Raw genomic sequence first — 6,164 nt, forward strand, 5'->3', positions numbered from 1 at the left:
ATTTGGTGGACCTAATGTTTCTGATCACTTCCTCAGTTATAGGTAGAGGATAAACGGGGTATTTGGTTAAGCTATTAAGCTTCTCGTAGTCGATAGCTAACCTCCAGGTTTAAAATTTTAAGGAAGCAGATCATTTTTCTTTCTACACAGCACGAAGGGACTCGCATAAGGCCTGCTTATTGGCTTGACTATTTTATTTTCGAACATGTGCTGAATATGCTCCTCAATGATTTTTTTCCTTAACGCGATCATATCTGTATGGCCTGACCTTCACGGGCTCCTCACTTTTTAACTTAATTTCATGCTGAACTATTTGAATGAGGCCAGGTGTTTCAGAAAATAAATCAGAAAACTGTCTTACCAGTTCTTGTCGTTTTCAGATTTTACATGTTCCAGGTTGAGTTCCGGAGGCTTCACACCTTGTACTTCCCTCGGCTTCATGCTGAGTTGCATAGTTTCATTCTGAAAATTAATTTCGGCTTCTGCTGTTTTTAAAAAATCTGTGCCCAAAATTACCGAAGCTTGTAGATTTTGCACTACAAAAAATATAGATTTTTGAACTTCGTTCTTTATCTCCACATTAAACGTTGCTTTACCTATACATGAAAAATGTTTGCCCTGAGCTGCAATGACTTTGGTGTTTTGCGTCTTAAATAATCTATAATTCTTAAAATTATTTCGAAAGAAATGTTCTGGCAGATAATTTGCTTCTGCTCCTGTATCCACCAAGGCCTCTGTTGGCACCTTATTTATTCGAATGTGAGTTACAGGTAAGGACAAATTTTTTATTATCACCGTATTCAATTGAACTTTTGAGGAATTTTTATTCGAATGGGGTGACTATATCCCCTTTTTTGAATCTTGCGGCCTATTTTGGCGATCGCCTTTCTTTTTATCTTGAAATTTATTCCCGCTATAAGATGTTTTCGCTTTTTCCACATATGGCCTCGAAAACTGTCCGTTTGGCCTTTGGCCAAAACTTCTCGTACGCGTACTTTCTGCTACCCTCCTACTCTCGAATTTCACCGTCTGCTCAAACAATTGTTCTAGAGTGCTGGGGTTTCTTACTTCAATATAATCTCGAACTTGCGGCAATAGTCGAGGCAAGATAATTTGGATTAGTTCTTCGTCGGGCTTTTCACCATATAACAAATTCGCGACTTGGGCCTTGCGTAAGATGAAATTCGACAACTCTTCAATTTTAAGTTGGAACTTGCCGTACAATTCGGCTTCACGCCTAGCTCTATCCTTCACCACTAGAAAAGCTTTTACTAGCGCGGCTTTGAAATTGTCGAACCTATAAGTGGGGCTTCCAGTTTCTCCTAATCGAAATTTTCCAATGCCTTTAACCCAACCTAATGCCTGTACTCGCAAGGCGGTCGTGGCTATCATGATCTTTTGTACATCAGAGACAGGATAAAGTAAAAATTGATTATCTAACATTTCTAGGAAGCTAGTGACCGACGTTCTTCCGTCAAATGTCACTAAGGGTTTCATGGAGGGCCTCATAGTGTCCACCAGATAATCAAAGCCTTCCATCATATTGCCAGGAGCCAGTGAAGTTTGCGATGTCGATGGAGCTAACTCAGCTGCACCTTCGTTGTTAGCCATGAATTCGGAAAAATTCAGGAGCCACTTGTAAGATCTGTCTCTATTTATTCCAGATAAAACTAAGTTAGATCCTACAATGAACCTGAATTCTCGCACATGAGTGAAATAAATACCACCACAGAAGGATAACCCTTTATTAATTCAAAATGATTAACAGAAAGACACGGACTTCATGCTTTACAAACACACCGACCACTTGCGGTGGAAACTAAAACGTAGAATATAATACAAGTCAACCTGAAATAAATAGTGCAACAGCGCACTTAAGTTTACGCCTAAGAGGTAGACCCACAGGATTCTAACTGGCGTGATACTAATCCGATAAGGCCAAGAGGTTTACTAGCGTGACCGACGAAACGTGCGCTCGGCTAGCGAAACAAGCTCTGAACAACTCAACTACTTCACTTAACTTTAGATTTAGTACATCCTGCCGAGAGAATGTGAGGGAAAGTTTGAGAACAGGAAAACTTAAAATAAATTTGTTATGCAAAATAAGGAAAACCCTACAACTTCCTCTGTTTTCGAGAAGAGTTTATACATTTCCACGAAAAATGCATCAGGAAATCTGTGCAGAAATCATGTAGAATATTAACTCTTCATATTGTATTCTGGTAGGCGCTGTAGTCATCTGATTACTGATTTAGGTAGATTTATAGAATTACCTAACCATCTCAATACATATTGATTCAACATTAATATTTCAGAAGCTAGATGTTTCTACTAACCTTGCATCTTAAAGTTAATCTGAGAACACCAGGAAAGCCATTACTAACTATTTAACCACTTGCGCTAAAAAGACGTGCCACGCACGTCGAGATGCTTTTTGTGTCAAACCGCGAGCGACGCGAACACCACGTCGAAATGCATTTATCGCAAAAATGAAAATAACATGGTGCACACGTCACTTAACAACGAGATTGTTTATTTCTCGAGTTATAGCTCTGGATTGCACTCGCAGACTTGGAGCGTCGTAAATGAGACACTTTACCGCTTGTTATATTGTAGCGCACTGCACCGCAACCGTGAAGTTTAGTCGTAGCGCAAGTGGTTAATCTTATTTTCCCCGCATTTCTTGATAATCAGTATTGCCAATGATCTGCAGTTGGATAATGACTGCTATTTTTCTTCAGCGTAAACTCCAGTTTAGTGCATATAAGCATTCTCCATCATCCTATGATCAAATCGACCCCATTTTCAATGCGCTAAAAAGACGCTTTCAATTTATATATCTTATTCCATACAGTTAAAGCTTTGCAAGTACACATGATTGATGCATGCAATAATGTCATTACTTAACAAATTTTGAAAGTTATTCCGATTTTCCTAATAACGGATACATACTTACAGAATTATAATATGCACTGTAGTACAGCACACAAGTTAAAATATATTTAATGAACAATATAAGTGGAATGGATAAGCATATATAATAATATATATATTTAATATATATGCTTATCCATTCCACTGACTGGTATTTATTATTTAATATGCGCTTTCTGTTTACACAAATTGAATAGAAATTCGAAATGTACTTAATTTATTTTTTCAACTTAAGCAAGCAATTTATTATAATTTATTTTTATGCGTTTTGAATTTGGGTACCATGGAAAAACTGATGCACTGACAGTACTCTGGATTCAACAAAACTGAGAACCATTGGAATAAATTATTAAAATTTATATTTATTCAGCTATACGCAAGTTCTTTGTTAACTCATATTCTGAAATCGGAAGAAAAGTCTTAATAAACTACTTTACACTTCTTTATTCATTTGCTGAAAAATGTATTAATTAGCCTTAAGCAAATTCCTTTTTTTACAAATGTGAATAAAAAATCTGCATATTTTTTGGGGTAACAGTTTTTACATGAAACGTTTTGTAAGAGATAGTCATACTGATCACTGATGCAGTTGAAGAAGAATAAGAGATTCTGAATTTCCATATGGAACTAAATTGAGAAGAGAAAAAGTCCTCCCCCCCCTACAGATGAAGCATTCGAAGAATCGTCACAAGATTTGAAACTTGTTATATCTTTTTTATCCTTTCAAAACTTGTTGAATTATTAATGCCATTTAAATTATGATCATGGGACAATAATAAGGAAGACCATCCTCATTAAAAAAGAAGTATTTCAGAGTTCTGTTTCCAATATTAATAAGGAAAGCATAACAGAAATGTGGAAGGGCAGTCCTTTTGAATTTCAGCTTGTTCTAAAATACAATCTTCAGAACAAAGTTCCAAACGTTGTAATCCTACTGCAAACGTTTCCTATAGCCCTCCCGTGAAAAAAGTTTTCTAAACAAAAATCACTAAGATGTATTTAATAATTACCAATGTTTTTTTTAAGAAACCTTTCTATACTATCTACATAAAAGCAACTGCTGATATCAAGCAGATCATTAATCAATCTCTAAGTTATTATCAAAGGTTTTACAAAAAAAAAAAAAAAAAAAAAAAAGAAAGAAAGAAAGAAAGAAAGAAAGCTTTTAGACTTTATATTACGCTCAAAGGGGCGCTTTTTTTAACGCTTTTAGTGTTACCTTTATTTATTAAATATCATGTTATTCGCACTTAAACCATAAAATTCAATTCAACATGAATATCGAAAAATAATTTTAAAAAAGCATATCTTTAGAATTTCCGATACAGCCTCGCAAGCTGAAGATAAAAATGGGTTCCTCCCCCCCATACAATGTTGCCATTGCTCACTGAAATACATTCCAAATTTGAGCTTCCAGATACCCGTATTCAGACATATTCAAAATTTGATGGCTCTAGCTATTGTCGTTTTATCACAATGCAAGAAACATGCAAATACTTATGCAGATTCTTCATCATTTAATTTCTTTAAATATAATATAGGGCGATAATATTTGGCGACAACAATCTGAAAAGTGATTCAGACTTTTTGATGCAAAATGCCAAAACGAAATTAATAGACCTTCTGGGCTAAAAACAAGCAGAATAAAAACATGATTTTAAAGTTTTTCTTTAAAAGTTCTAATTTATTTCCCTATATGTTATTTTTATATTTTTAAAGTTAATCTGCTTGCATAACAAGAGGGGAAACGAATTCAAAGACTGACCTGGAGGGCAAAAGCTCTAGTTGCACTGCTGCATAAAAATTTATTGTTGATAACCTTCAGGCTAATTTTATTGTTCCTTTCAGATTTTAAAAAATAGATAAACAAATGGAAAATCTTATTAAATTAGTTGCTGTGGCCTTTCAGATGTTCTCAGGTTAGTTTTGTAATTCAAAGTAGAAATACCTTCATACCAAAATTTCAAGCAGTTCATTAATGCAGCTTAAACAGCAAAGAAATAATTTGATAATGAAAGATAAAGCAAATAAGAAACATATGAAAGATTGATTTATTAATTTTCTTACAGTTAAAATACATAACGGAAGGTCGTCCTGAAATAATATGACAGCATGTTTATCCACCAAAGCTGGCTAATGCACACACACACACACACACACACACACAAAAAAAAAAAAAAAAAAAAAAAAAAGACAAAATGCTTTCAAGTGTCCGTAATAAAATGATCATCAGTTTCTTCACAAACAGCAAGGGTAGTGAATCTTTTTATATCTACTGGTGGGTAGTAAAATTTCTTTACTACGCACTGGTTTTGCAGTAACTTAATTTAGCTTAAATGCAAAGTAATTTTTTGAGTGGAGATATAGTAAAAATATATATAGTTAAATTTATCCAGTTATTTAGATTTTGCTTATATTTATAAGAGGTAGAAAATTTATGTCCCGTGTAGGGAAAATGCTTTGGCTAGGAAATTTTTAAAGGAGGAGGAATTTGTTTCTCATAAGAATTTCTCCTAGCTTCACACTTTGTTAAGATGTCATAATCCCATTATGCACGCTATAGTCACACAAAAACAACTAAGAGAAGTGGCAAAGCCTTTTAAATGTATGGGAACAGGAGAACGGACTTTCATCATTGAATGGACAAAAGCTTATACCACCCACCATTAAAGCTTAAATCGCCCACTAGTGGGACCAGATTGACTATCCCCGACACGGAGTATAGACTTCTATCTTCTTTGTTACTTAACCTACATCCAGTAGGTAAACAGTGGTAAGTAAACATCTACAACTATGGTACAGAGCCTAATTTCCAAGTTACACTGCAAATACACAAGGGAGAGGGAAAAAAATTTTCAGCATGTTTAAAACCGGTATCACATCTACTACTTATCATCAATGGTGCACTGGAAAAACACTTTTCTGCAAATTTTCATTTTCAAGCTATCTGACTTATGTTAAAACCAAATATTTTTTGGAGAAAGGAGTGAAGGACACAAATTTAAACAAAACAGTTTCATCTTGATTGTGAAATATCTAGTTTAGCTAGCCAGGACATCATTTTGGCGAAACCTATTTTAGCTAAGAACCCTCCAATGGCAAAAGAAGGAAAGGCTTGTTTCTCTTATGGTCAGAGCTGTGAAGTCGGAGTCATGGAGTCGGGTAGATTTTTGGGTAAAAGGAATTCGAGTCGCTAAAAAGCACGTCGACTCTGACGCCAGTTTTTGTTG

The sequence above is a fragment of the Stegodyphus dumicola genome, chromosome 1 (genome assembly GCF_044657685.1).
Source record: "Stegodyphus dumicola isolate Sdum_Otavi_A_Nest chromosome 1, ASM4465768v1".
NCBI classification, from domain to species: Eukaryota; Metazoa; Arthropoda; class Arachnida; order Araneae; family Eresidae; genus Stegodyphus; species Stegodyphus dumicola.